We start from the raw sequence: 15,087 nt of genomic DNA, 5'->3' as shown, positions 1-15,087 counted from the left end.
CTTTTCCTTTACTCATTTTCTCCTTAATAGAAGCAATCTCCTTGTCATTCTTCTGGGCTTCTCTGATCTTATCCATCAAAGTAGACTGAATCTCCAATGCTACTACATAGCCTCTCGGGACTATCTCCAAACATAGCTCACGAAGATTTTCGGCTAACTCCCTTGGTAAATCTCCCGTCATTAGGTGTTGACATGGCTTTTACGGCTCAATGTGTCAGCTACTACGTTAGCCTTTCTGGGATGGTAATGCAATCTCATATCATAATCCTTGATGAGCTCCAACCATCTCCTTTGCCTGAGATTCAACTCCTTCTGTGTGAAAATATACTTCAAACTCTTGTGATCCGTGTACACCTCACAATGATTTCCAATGAGAAAGTGTTTCCAAGTCTTCAATGCATGCACTACGGCTGCTAACTCCAAATCATGCGTGGCATAATTTAACTCATGAGGCATAAGTTGTCGTGAGGCATAGGAAACAACTCTTCCTTCCTGCATAAGCACTGCTCCAAGTCCTCGACGTGAAGCGTCACAATACACCTCATAATCCTTGGTCTGATCTGTCAAAATTAACACTGGTGATGTAACCAAACGTTTCTTCAACTCCTGGAAACTGGCCTCACATTCCTTGGTCCATATGAACTTGGTATCCTTCTTCAACAACTCCATCATAGGCTTCGCAATCTTCGAGAAATTTTCAATGAATCTTCGGTAGTATCCTGCAAGTCCAAGAAAACTCTGGATCTCTCCAACTGTTGTTGGCGCTTCCCAATTTGTCACAGTGTCAACCTTGGCGGGATCTACTGCTATACCTTCTCCGGATATAATGTGTCCGAGAAATCCAACTTCCTTCAACCAAAACTCACATTTGCTAAACTTGGCATATAACTGATGTTCTCTGAGCTTACGAAGTACCAAACGCAAATGCTCCTTATGCTCCTCTTCATTTTTCGAGTAAACCAGAATATCATCAATGAACACTACAACGAACTTATCCAAAAACTCCATGAACACTCTGTTCATCATGTTCATAAAATATGCAGGTGCGTTAGTCAGACCAAATGACATAACGGTATACTCGTACAGCCCATACCTGGTGGTAAAAGCCGTCTTAGGTATATCCTGTTCTCAAATCTTCAACTGATGGTATCCTGATCGCAGATCAATCTTGGAAAATACCTTAGCTCCTTGCAATCGATCAAACAGATCATTGATCATCGGTAGTGGGTACTTGTTCTTGATGGTTACTTCATTCAATCCTCGATAATCAACAACCATCCTTAACGATCCATCCTTCTTCTCCACTAGAAGCACTGGCGATCCCCAAGGCGAAGAACTTGGGCGGATATATCCTTTATCCAGTAACTCCTTAATCTGCTTCTTAATCTCTTCTAAATCCTTTGCGGGCATCCTATATGGTCTCTTAGATATTGGCCCCGTGCCTGGCAAAAGCTCAATCAAAAACTCAATATCTCTATCCGGCGGCATGCCTGGTAACTCCTTTGGAAATACATCAGCGAAATCCTTCACTACTGGTACTTCCTCCTGCACAACTCCTATTAACGAATTTACTTGAGTTCTTTTAGGCACATGCCGGGATACATACTTGATCCTTCTTCCTTCTGGGGTGGTAAGCAAAATTGACTTACTAGCGCAATCGATGTTTCCTCCATACATCGACAGCCAACCCATACCCAAAATTACATCCAAACCTTGTGATTCCAAAACAATTAAATCCGAGGGAAACACATGCCTACCTATACTCAATGGCACTTCAAAACATACCTTACTAGCCATATACTCCGCTCCTGGTGAGCTTACTAACATAGGTGTTCTAAGAACTTTGGTGGGCAGGTTATACTTATCCACAAATCCCCTTGCTATATATGAATGCGATGCACCAGTATCGAAAAGAATGAGTGCAGTAAATGACTTAACCAAAAACTTACCGATTACTGCATCTGGCTGCTCTTCAACCTCCTCCACGTTAACGTGGTTCACCTGTCCCCTATTGAAAAGGTTCGGCTTCTTCCCAGAGCTTCCATTACCATTTCCATTTTGAGATTCAGAACATTCATTGGCATAATGTCCGGTCTTCTGGCACTTAAAGCAAGTGACTTGGCTCAAGTCTCTCTTGGCTGGGGTTGATGGGTTGGTACGATTCTGGCCGTTGCTTCCTCCATTCCCATTACCATTCTTGGTGCCATTATGATTGCGCGAGCTACCTCCTCCATGGGTATGCTGAAAATGTCCTCCCGGTCTAGGGGTAAAACGTGGCTTCTGCCGAGCTCCTGAATTGTACTTCCCTTGTCCATACTTCCTTTTACGATTCTCAATCTGCTGCTGCTTCCCTTCAATCATAAGAGCATGATCTACCAACTCCTGGTAGTTGTTGAAGGTTGCTACCATCAACTGCATGCTCAACTCATCATTTAGTCCTTTCAGAAACTTCTCCTGCTTAGCTGCATCTGTAGCAACATCATCTGGGGCATAACATGCTAGTTTACTAAAGTCCTCCACATACTGGCCAACTGTCCGTCCTCCTTGGCGCAAGTTGCGAAACTCATGCTTCTTCATGGCCATAGCTCCTGCTGAAACATGGGCAGTACGGAAAGCCTGCTGGAACTGGTCCCATGTGACAGTGTCGATAGGGAAAGTGGCTGTGAAATTCTCCCACCATGATGCTGCGGGTCCTTCAAGCTGATGTGCGACAAACTTCACCTTTCCACATCTGTGCATCCTGCCGTGGTCAACTCCCTTGCTGTCTTGCGGAGCCAATCATCTGCTACTATCGGCTCGGTGCTACTAGAAAACACTGGCGGATTCATCCTAAGAAAACGGGCTAAGTGATCAACAGGTGGTGGTGGTGGTGGTGGGTTGTTGTTGTTGTTCCCCTGATTCTGATTCTGGACTAGCAACTGCATCAATGTGTTCTTCTGCTGGATCAACTGAGTGAGCTCCGGTGAGAAGGTAAATCCGGGGTCACGTCTCGGAGGCATCTGAGGGTTTAGAAAAGATGAGATTTAAGAATAGAGAGGGGTCTAGAGAGAAAACACTACCCATATGCACATGAGGCAAAAGCAAACAATTCACTTCATTCAATCAAACAAGGGCATACAATCGATCTAACTATCGCAAAAGTGCTCGGACTACTATATTTACATGGTGGACTACTACTACTGTTGGGGTGGTCTACTAGAAATATTCTTCGGTTGCAGACTCCATGATATCTGCTCCAGCTTCATCAACATAGTCATCATTGCTATCATCTGGATCCGAGTCGGTGTCATCGATGATGATGTAGTCTTCTGGGCGAATCTCCTTGGGTTGTTCGTCTTCTTCTACTGGTGTAGGGCCTCCCATAAATATTCCGATCTTCTTGATCAGATCGTCATTCTTCCCCACTAATACTTCGATTTCCTCTTCATAATCTTCATGTGTAGCCTTGAGTTCTTCCTCCAGTTCCTTGATTCTTGTCCTTGCCTTCTTCAGATCTATCATGTCAGCGCACATCTGGTTCTCCTAACGTCGAATGTGCTGGTTTAACTCCTGGATAAAAGATGCAATTGATCTATCCTTCCTGGTGTTGATCATCTCCTAGTGCTCATCTCGGCGCCCACAAATCTGGTAGATAATATCCTTAAGATCATTGCGATAAACTTCTCCAATGCGTCCCATGGCAATGTGAGCTGCCATGCTCTTTCCTAGACTCCAGGTTGGTGCATCAAAGGAAAACTCTATGGGCTCAGTGAATGGCATGAACGTCCTTCCTGGAACTTGAACTTGAATCATCCAGCGCTCTTCTTTGGGTAAAGTGGCGTTGTAAGTCCCGGTGAAGCTTGGTACTCCTATGTTCAGATATCTAGTGACTTCCTTCAAGTGACGTCCAAAGGGTGTATCTTCATCCAGTTGCGTGAACTTGTTCTTTGCATCCGCCATCCTAAAAGAGTAGAAAAGATGAGGAGTCAGAATGAGAAGAGTGAGTAGTGATCTAGGGCTTTAGCTTAGTGGCCACGTCCTACAGTCAGCGTGTGCTCTGATACCATCTTGTAGCGACCAGACCTCAAACGGTCCAATCTCTGTGCTCCGGTGTCATCCCTGGATCAGTAATGCTGACACCACATAGTACTTGAAGGATTTATAACAGAGTAGCAATCACACACTTATTACATCGAGTGTCTCAAAAGATAACTTATTACAATAAATATGGCTTAAGGCCATCTAATAACGATAACATCGGAAGGCTTGGAAGATAAGTGAGTCCATCAACTCCAACGGCATCACTGAGTATAGAACCACGACCTAAAAGGCTCCTTACTCGTCGTCTGAAAAGTCTACAACATGAACGTTGCAGCCCGAAACGGGTCAGCACATGGAATATGCTGGCAATGTAACACATAGAGAGCAATGAAGGAATAAGGCTATACTACATGCATATTTGGCTGGTGGAAAGCTCTATGGTTACAGTTTTGCATAAAGCCAATTTTTTTCCTACTGCAAAGGAATACATTTTATTTAACTAACATGGTGGTTGTTAAACATTAAGAGTGTAGACACCCTCTCAATCCCTATTAAGCATCATCATTAAAACCCGACAAAATTGTTTAGAGTAACATGATGAGATTCACATGATAATCCAGGTACTAGATACTCAAGATGTCCATAACCGGGGACATGGATAACCATGATTAGTTTATACACTCTGCAGAGGTTTGCGCACTTTTCCCCACAAGACTCGATCTCCTCCGTTGGGATTCTCGCACTACATGGTGTTTGAGAAACGGATGACCGAGACATAGTCTTTCAGAAGCGCTAGCACCTTACGATCAGGTAGACCGTTACACCTACTTTCCCCTACATCTGCTAGTCTACCACTCTAAGAGTTCGCACAACTTAATCAACTATGCTAGAGCCCATAGTAGCTTGTGGCTGCACACGGAAGTTTCTAGTACTAGTAAGTGTGCACGTGCAACGCACAAATAATTTTTCAAAGGAATTCTGCCCTTCATAATGAGATGTTTTTTAGAAAAAAAATCACTGTAGTATGTGTATGTTACACATCAAAAGCAGTCGACTGAATGAGTTTCTACAAACCCTTTACAAGAAATAAAATAAAACCGGATAAACTCCTCACTTCATAATCAGCAGACCAGACCATGCATGTTCGTATTATGCGAATGGGCCATCCGAAAATAAATTTTACATTAGCTACTTTCCATTTAATGTATGTCGGTACTAACACTAATGTAGTTGTAAAAAGAGTATCTCCTTTTACCTGAAGCGCTCTTAGTTCAGTTCGGTATAGGGCGGATCTCCAAAATCCGACGTCGTAGGTTTAACTGTATGAACTTATACCAACCATTTGCAAGGAATAAAATAAAAACATATTGGATCAACTTCTCCGTAGAGAACTTATGGGCATAAGCTATTTAGTGTGTGTATAGTAAAAAAACTGGAATCAAATATTCCAGAATGTCTATTTTATAATGCAAACTTTACAGGACTTGTGATACAATTAAGCATTGTACAAATGGACATGGTAGAGACACAAACTTGGAACAAAGGGACACAAATGGAAAATAGGAACATACTAAATTAGTCCCAAACATTAAGCTTTACCAGCAGTAAATTGATTACGGACTAGACACTATCGCAAGGATAATCCTAATATGATAGTTCATGGTTCTTACATGATGAACCACAAATTTTCCCAAAAAAAACACAGGGAAAACGACATCCAATAATATCTGGTTTATAAGAACAAGCTCATGTCATACATACAAGATAATAACGCAAGATTCACGAATTAGCATCAATCTTAACACGTAGAACAATGTGGTCGGACCCTTCCCTGGACCCTGCGCAAGCGGGAGCTACATGCACCAGGTTGCCCTTAACACGTAGAACAATGTCAATTATAACCATGCAGGTCCAAGGAACAATTCGACAATCTATACTGATCACAATTGGTTAAATTTTACACATAGAAGTATATGAATGTTTGTGTCTGCAAGTCATTGATGCTGCCAGAGACAGGGTTCATACATATATAATCTACATTAGATGTAGAACCATTAACTTGGGTGGTCCTGGAGTAATAAAGGAAAGATTACAACATTGTTTGTGTCTGCAGGTCATTGATAGTGCCAGACACTGAGCAGGAGAGGTTGAACCACCAACAATCTCGATCTCCCATGGAGATCATCTAATTTGGTAGTACAGTCTGTGCCATCCTCCCATCTTACCTGAACAAAAGAGTATAATTTTAGTTCATAGATGATCACTGAACCAGCCTGCTATATATTCATGCTAAATAATTAAAAAGGCACAACCCTTAATCAATCTTAATTAGAACATAACTTCTCATTATGAGTTCATTTTTTAAGAAACGTTTTAATCACCATGCCATGCTTACCCGAAGGTGAAAATCTAAAAAAAACAAGCTGTCAGGCTCCGGAAACAACCTTATTTGGTATAGGTGGATTGACAAGTCCCATACAAAATGGATTATTTCAAGCTCTTCAGGAACTTCCAACATGGAACAATGAATTCCATTAATTAAGATTCAAATTATGTATGCAATGTTGCCAACTGAAAAAGAATAGCAATTTATGTGCATACTTTTTTACTGACCTTTACATATTTTAATTCCTATCCTTGATGCATAACATGTCTTATTTTTGTTCTTTGTTTAAAAGCCTACAAAATAATTTTCTCTGCCTCTGAAAAAAATATTAGATGGAAATAATGTGTACTAGCAACAAAATAATACTGTAGTATACATCAAAATATAGCGTCACATACCACACTCTTGATCAAGCAGCAATGTTCATGCTGGCAGTGATAAGAATCTGCTCACCAGCAGTGTTCCTCTCTGCTATCTGACACACACAAAAAAATCCAAGAGAGATAAAATCTTGTTCGCATCCAGAGAGAGCAGGTCTATCTACCAAAGCTCTCTCCATTCCCCATCGCTAGAGATCTTCATGTCCCCGCAACAAGCGTTCACCAGCAGAGCACCAGTGCTCCCCGTTCCCTGCGGACGGAGTTCCCAGTTCACCGCTGGTCCATGGTCGTGGGCTAATGGCGACACCGTCGGGGCCGGCCGGGAGAGCGAGGGAGGGAGGCAGGGAGAGAGGGATGAATGAAAGGATAAGATGTACCTTGACCGCACAAGTGCCCTTACTCAGCCGCCGCCGGTGGCTTTGACCACGGAGTTGTCAGCCTCGAGCACCATCACCCATCGGCCGTGCACCGAGAGCACCGCTGAGTCCAACACGAGCAGCGTCGTCACGCCTCCATTGCTCAGAGTCAGTTTCTCCTTCGCCGTAGGTCATAGTTGCGGTCGCCGCCATTCTTGTCGATCTCCAATCTGTTTGGGAAAGGCCTTTAGAGTTTGACTGAGGGGGCAGGTAGCAATTGAGGAGCAAGGCATGTGCCTTCCCCGCCGCGGCCATCAGCATGCTCCAGGCCGCCGGACGCGGGTCTCTTCCTCGGTCCAGCTGCCGCCACCGCCACCCACGTGGTTGGCTATGTTCGCTCCGTCCAATGCACGCAGCTTGTTGTATTCGTGAGAGACGGGGCCATCCAAATTACCTAAGATAAAACGCAAGGAAAAATATATTTTATCACCTAAGATGAACAACAAACCAGATCAAAGACTGGGGGTTGCCGCAAGCTTTTGTGACTTGCTCGAGCTGAATCGCTGGCTCAAACCTACTAATGCACATGGTGCTTATGGACTAACCTTGGGTGCAGGGGAGGACGACCATGGTGGCCGATGTGGGAGGACGGGGCAGATCTTGGCTAGATTCGGTGACCTGGGGAGGAGGGCCACGGGCTCGGCGGTGCCGTCCTGATCAAGGGCGTGCCTGGTGAGAGGGCGTCATCTCAGCTCATCGTCGATGTTGGTGAAGGAGGAGACGTCAGCTCTACCTAGTCGTCCACTGGGTAGGGATAGGGAAGATGATAGGAGGGGATGGGAGGTGCTGCCGGCGCACTCGTCGGTTCTGCGACGGCTGCGGTGGCGGAGGAGGGTCAGGCGGCGGCGCATGTGGCGTGGATGTCCGACACTCATCAGGCGGCGGCGCATGGGGCTCTGATTGAGATCACTTTCCTTTTTTTTCTGCTCTTTGCGTGATTGTAGGGGGATTGAGTTGGTGCGTGGCGGAGCTTCCTATATTCCTCCACGGTGATTCGGTGAAGCATAGTCAGCCAACCTAAATTACTAAACGCACACGAGAGAACAAATTAAATTAATGCTAGCTGTTAGATTAAGTTTAGTGGGCCTAATCGTACCGTGCTCATCAAACTGTGTACATCTGCCGTGTGGCTTTAAGAAAGAATTAGTTTGATTGTTTAATAGTAGTATAGATATAGATATAGAAAATTACTAAACACACACGAGAGAACAAATTAAATTAATGCTACTTGTTAGATTAAGTTTAGTGGGCCTAATCGTACTGTGCTCATCAAACTGTGTACATCTGCCGTGTGGCTTTAAGAAAGAATTAGTTTGATTGTTTAATAGTAGTATAGATGAATAATCTCATGATCCCTTTGAGCCTGGGTGGCGGTCCAAAAGAAAACAGGCAATCGCTGGAATACCCAGGTGCCTCAATCCACCCAGATGTGTATTTAAGTTGCCACCTTAAATAAACCATTAATTTAACAATCTCACATCTGTCATGGATACACTCACCCAATCCACGTCTACTAACATAGCATAGCAATATAAGCAAACATAGAAGTAACTCCCAAAGGTTTGATTGTAACAGGTAATAGGTACTACCTCATCTACTTCCCAAAACCCACAATTTAATTAGATCCTAATCGTGTAATGTGTGAGGATTGATCTAATGCAATAAAACTGGGTAGTAGGAGGTATGATCAAAGTGTTACTTGCCTTGCTGACGATCCGTGAAACCCAGCGATTCGAAGTAGCAAGCGGCGCACTCCGGGTACTCTATCGCAAACAAACAAGTACACAATAAGTACTCAGCTAATGCACAGGTAAATCTCAAATAAGAGAACTAACCAGAAAGTTCAACTTAAGAACTCTGGTTGGCAAAAAGAATCAAATCGAACGAAGAAACGAAAGACAAACGACAAAAGAAATAAGCTTCGTTTACTATTCTGGATCTAGGTCAAATTTTACAGAAGCAAAAACTGCTTTGAGTTGGTTAAACTGAAAGAGGGTTTCGAGATGAAACTCCAGGCGCTTGAATCGCCTGATTCCGATAAACGAGCGAAAAGTTATACTAAAACGAAAATCGGATCAGAAATCGCGATCAGAAAAATCGCGTATTTAATCTGAGAAAAAGAAAACGACGAACATATTAATGAACGAACGTTCGCTATCTAGATCTAAACGAAGCGTTCGTTAAAATGAACGAACGAGTGAACGCTCGCTAATTAAGTAAACCGAGAAAAAAACCGATTTATCTAAAAAAACTGAAAAAACTGGTGAAAACCAATGGTTTTCTAAAAAAACGGCGGCGGTTTGACCTCGTCGGCGGCGAGCTCCGGCGGTGGCGGCGGCTGGTGCGCGGCGCGGCTTGGGCTGGGGCGGCCCGGGTGGCGTGCTATATAAAGCCCACGGCCAGGCGGAGTCCTGGCCGGACACGGCCCAAGGTCGGTTCGGAATTTTTTTAAATAATTACGCTCAGAGAAAAAAAACAAAAGGAATACTAAATGGACTCCAAAAATCCCAAAATAAATTTTCCCCGGCTTCTAAAATCAAGTCGCACAGGATGAACATTTATTTGGGGCCTAAATGCAATTTTGTAAAACGCGCATTTTCCTAAATTCAAATAAAATAGCAAATAAATCCAAAATAAAACCATATTTGATTTTATTATTAAATCCTCAATATTTCTTTATTTTTGGGAAAGTCATTTTATTCCCTCTCTCATATTTTGTGATAGAAATAATTGAAGACAAAATAAATAAAATCAAATGATCCTATTTTCAAAATTTGAGAAAACTCAAATATGAAAATAACGAAATCCCCAACTCTCTCCGAGGGTCCTTGAGTTGCGTGAAATTTATGGATCAACCAAAAATGCAATAAAATATGATATGCAATGATGATCTAGTGTATAACATTCCAAATTGAAAATTTGGGATGTCACAGAAATAAATTTGAATTCATGGAGATCAGAAAGCAAAGTGAATGTTTTGGCAAAGTCATTTTATTCCCTCTCATTTAACTTTCAAAAAGTTTCGAATTTCACTCAATTTCACACGAGCAACTGCACCACAATCAATCAAAACTATTTATTTATTATAAAATTCCAAAATTTAGAATTTTGGGATGTTACAGTTGTTTGGCTATGTTATCGCTTTGCTCAGCCCCTCTTATAGCGTTGCTAGTTGCAGGTGCCGCTGCAGGTTGTTCCATGTTGGGACATGGATATCATGGGATATCATAATATCTCTTATTTAATTAATGCACGCATATACTTGGTAATGGGTGGAAGTCTCGGCCTTATGCCTGGTGCTTTGTTCCACTCTTGCCTCCCTAGTTTCCGTCATACCGGTGTTATGTTCCTTCATTTTGCATCCCTAACACGATGAGGGTTTATGGGCCCCTCTTGACAGTTCGCTTTGAATAAAACTCTTCCAGCAAGGCCCAACATTGGTTTTACCATTTGCCTAATAACAACTAAAACTTGCATAGGGACTTGCCGGCCCCCGAGGTCCCTTAATCAACCCCCGGGCCAGTACTCCACATGAGTGTTGGTCCACTACCTAGCAGTCGGCGGTGCCACCTCGTGGCAACTCGATGGTATTTTGGCTACCATCCACTCCGCATAGACAGTATTGTCCTGAGATATGCGCGGATCCTATCGGGGTATCGACGCACCGGGTGGTCTTGCTGGTTTTGTTTTACCATTGTCGAAATGTCTTGTGCACCGGGACCCCGAGTTTGATCGGATGTCCCACGATGGAGGGTTGTCTCCGTGGATCGTGAGCTTATCATTGGCTAAGTTGGGACACCCCTGCAGGGTTTAAATTTCGAGAGCCGTGCCCGCGGTTATGTGGCAGATGGGAATTTGTTAATATCCGGTTGTAGTGGACTTGAACTAAACTCAATTAAAATACACCAACCGCGTGCGTAACCGTGACTGTCTCTTTTCAGGTGCGTTCGAGAAGAGAACATGGTTGGGTTATGTTTGAACGTAAGTAGTTCAGCATCACTTCTTGATCATTACTAGTTTGCGACCGTTTGCGTAGATTCTCATCTTACTCTTGTACTAGTAAGTTAGCCACCATACAATGCTTAGTCGCTTGCTGCAACCTCACCACTTATCCATTCCATATCCATTAAGCTTTGCTAGTCTTGATACCCATGGTTATGGGATTGCCGAGTCCTCGTGGCTCACATATTACTACAACAACAGTTGCAAGTACATGTAATGCGATGGTCATGGCGTGAGAGCGATGTTTGCTTGTTTTGGAGTTCTTCCGCTTCTTCTTCTTCGATCAAGGCATAGGTTCCAGGCCGGGGGAGCCTGGGATTAGCAGGGTGGATGTCGTTCTTCTTTTTCATTTGATTTCATCCATAGTCGGATCCTGCTCTTCTGTATGATGATTGCTATGTATTGATGAACTGTTGTATTCATGTTGTAGCTTGTGGCGAGTGTAAGCCTTTATCTTGTATTCTCATCTATTCAGTACATGGTATGTTGTAATGATATCCACCTTGCTATGCGTTCGAAATGCGGTTGTGCCCCAATCATGAGTTCGTCACGTGATTGGGAGAGAATCGCATCTTGGGCACTACATCAGTCTAATGTTTATGTGTACTAGTACGGTTTTATTTTAAGTTTGACCAACCCTATATAAAACTAAACTAAGCTCCCATACACACACTCATCAATATGCTGCCACCGCCGTTGCACATGTCGGCGCCCGCCTACTCCGGCCAACCATTTCTCGCCCATCACCACCGTGTCGCCGCCATCCCTATGCCATGAAGCCGAAGGCTCGCCCACTCACGTCGTCTGCTGTCCCTCCTCGCGATGCCGCCGCGCCGTCAAGCACGCGATCAGCTGGTGGACCTGCGTCTATGCATGCAGCGTACAAAGAGGAGGACGAGCGCATGCTCCAGCATGCCGGCGAGGAGGAGCTAGCGTGTCATTGTCGTCTCCGCCCGCGCGGAGGAGGCACGCATGGTGGCTATCGCGGCAGAAGCCGGTCACGCCCGAGCCGAGCCCGCAAACCGGGTGCGGATGTGGAATCTACCTTCGAGACCTTGAATGCCATGTGGATCCTGCAATCTGAAGGAGCAATTTGGATTAGTCCACTATTGTGAGCCGTTGGATGCAACATGGATGGCCAGAAGGGTTTCTTGAACCTCCAAAATTGATGCATTGTTCATCTTCTCTCTCAGGCATCGAGCCACTAGCTCGCCACACGCCTAACCGCCTGCCGCCGTCGCCCCGCCCTCCCCTGAACCGCCTGCCGCCGCCATGCTCCCCCACCCCCTCCATTCGTTTAACCCCGAGCACGATCCATTTTTACTAGCAAACTGCATTCCACACCCAACACTCATAAAATAGATCATGGGCACCCTGCCACCCTAATATAGATATTGGGGTAGCTTCTCTGCCGACTTCTTGTTTCACTCCGTTGAACTTCTTTCACAAATCGACTGACACAAATTATACTACTAGTACGAACGTATTAAGTACAGTAGGAACACGAAGATACGAGCAGTAGTACCAACTACAAGAAGAACAATAGTAATACATACTAGTACTACTTTATGTACTAAAGAGTTCAAATAACAAGAAAGAACATAAACATAGTTCTGCTGGGGGCTCAACACAACACACCCCTGAAATAAAACTAAGCAACTAGTCCGCTTGACACTGCAGTAGAACCAGTAGGAGTGACGACACTGCCACCTTACTCGGAGTCCGAGTCCACGTCCTCGACTTCGTCCTCGTCCCTCTTCCTCTTCCTCTTCGCTGACGCTTCTTTGCTTGAACCGGACACTGGGCTCTAATTCTTCATCCAACCCTTGTAGATATTTAAACAAAGGTAGGCATCCATTGCTACGTACAAGATGTGATCTTCATCTATTGTCTCCAACTCCCATACATGATGATACTCGTGGTGAGGTTTCTTCTGTTGAGCATATGAAGGATCAATCATGGATGCTGCCAGGGTCAGCATTGAAGTCTGAGAGGAGGGCACCAGGCTTGCCTTCTGGAGATCGAAGGGCTAGCCTACAACAAGGCCTATCCGACCCAGGATAATTCTGTCATTACTAAAGTCTATAGTAATGAATTTCACTCTTTCGTCCTTGAGGAAGTTCTTGAAATCCTGGCACTCAACATCGGCATGGCATATGTGGTAGACCAAGCACACATTATGTACGCAAACCTGGATCACGTCGGTCTTCTTCTTCTCTGCCTCCTTTAGAATCTTCTCGCATTCCAGGACTGTGGTGTATTCAACATCTAGCCTAGCGACCCACTCATCCTTTGAACTGTTGAACATGCGTAGGAAGCGAGCAAGGCATGCTTTCACCATCGCGGATCTACGGGTGTAGATGACAACAAACTCATCGCCGGTGATGGCTCTAACCTGGTACTCAGCGGTGGTCATGGAGATTTGGCAGGACATGGATTTTGGAGGCAGGTTAGGCGAAGTTGAATTGGTGTAATGTGAAAGGACGGGATGACCGGGAGCGGACTGTTATAAGGTAGAAGACGGGGACGAGTAGGGCGTGCGAACGGCATGGGGTTGTTGGCTTGCCCGGTGGATAAACGGTTGCATGCCCCCAAAGAGTTCTCAAGTACTATGCGGGACCCACTAGATGTCATGTCTACTAGACCCATATCGTAGGCCTGAGGGTATAGCTTCTGCGTGTTCGCACGCCATGACGGCGCGTGGATGTAACTTCACTTAATTCCGTCAACCGTCGCGCCTGCCAAGACCTTCGCCTCCCTCGCGCGGTCGCGCCCTTTGAGACTTCGACCGGCTATAAATGAGCAATTTTTTTGCCTACTTCACATGCATGATACTCCCTCTGGTCCTTTTTACTCCGCGTAAAAGTTTGCAAAGTTTTTGACCAAATTTATACTAAAAATATCAATATCTACAATACCAAATATACATTTTATGAAACTGCATTTTATAATGAGTATAAAAATTATTGATTTGACATTATGAATGTTGATATATTTTTCTATAAGTTTGGTCAAAGTAGAGGTACATTGACTTCAGACAAAACTTATATGCACAATGCAGACTAGTTCCTCCGTCCAGGTGTGTTCCATGTCCTATCTAGTCATCACAACAAGGTTAGCAATTAGAGTACTACTACCTCCCTTCTAGTTTAAAGGGCTCGATTCAAAATTTTCACCTACTCTTACCAAGATAGAGGCGATGGAATAGTTTTTGTTGTGGTTTCTAGAGTCTGGAATCCGTCTTCAGGAACCTTCACTGCCGCCGACAAGAATGCAAGGAGATGAACCAGAAAGGAAATGAGGCTGGAATTAGTAGTTCCGTATTTTATATAGTGGCAGAGGTGGGTAAATATCTGCTACCTCCGGTGGCAAGGCCATGTCTCTATGCACACACGTCTCAGTCGTTGGTTCCAAGTAGATCGAACGACTCATGTTGTCCAGAGGCAGACACACCATCACCACCAACTGATATTTTTATAAGAGTGGTCATGCATGCATGTGATGTAATTAATGCATCGCTTTACACAAATTTTTTGAGAAAAACAAGAGTACTAATTAAGTACTTTTGCAAACTAAGGAATTAATTCCACCATTCATCATCTACCTTGGTTGAAGAGATTTCCAAATTAAGCCCTATAAACCGGAAAGGAGGGAGTACCACATTACCACCACTATGGTCAGCCTTAATCATCGCATGCAATAATTTAGTGCACCTTGAAATCTGAACGCCTGCTTGACTCTCCTTCTCCCTCCGGCAGTCCCACCACTCCACCTCGTGTGGGAAAAAACTGCATGCATGACTCTCCTCCCGCGCTCGTCCAATCCGTTGTGACCAGCAATATTTCCACCCCTTTGCTCACCCATAATTTAATACAACAAATAT

General features: G+C 44.2%; 1 long non-coding RNA gene across 3 annotated transcripts; it reads right to left on the bottom strand.

Moving 5' to 3' along the window:
• Positions 1 to 5,970: 5,970 nt before the first annotated feature.
• Positions 5,971 to 8,135, bottom strand: LOC123185376 (uncharacterized). 3 transcript variants are annotated; one of them, XR_006493359.1, is made up of 4 exons: positions 7,748 to 8,135; positions 7,164 to 7,596; positions 6,805 to 7,036; positions 5,971 to 6,245 (listed from the first exon to the last, which is right to left on the bottom strand). It is a non-coding gene; the product is annotated as an uncharacterized lncRNA (long non-coding RNA). The 3 variants fall into 3 exon arrangements; XR_006493357.1 differs by having other exon boundaries at positions 6,805 to 7,596; XR_006493358.1 differs by having other exon boundaries at positions 5,971 to 7,596.
• Between the last annotated feature and the right edge of the window lie 6,952 nt (positions 8,136 to 15,087).

This window comes from Triticum aestivum, chromosome 2A (assembly GCF_018294505.1).
Source record: "Triticum aestivum cultivar Chinese Spring chromosome 2A, IWGSC CS RefSeq v2.1, whole genome shotgun sequence".
NCBI lineage: Eukaryota > Viridiplantae > Streptophyta > Magnoliopsida > Poales > Poaceae > Triticum > Triticum aestivum.
The sequence above is the reverse complement of the archived record's forward strand: the minus strand, read 5'-3'. Positions and strand labels throughout refer to the sequence as shown.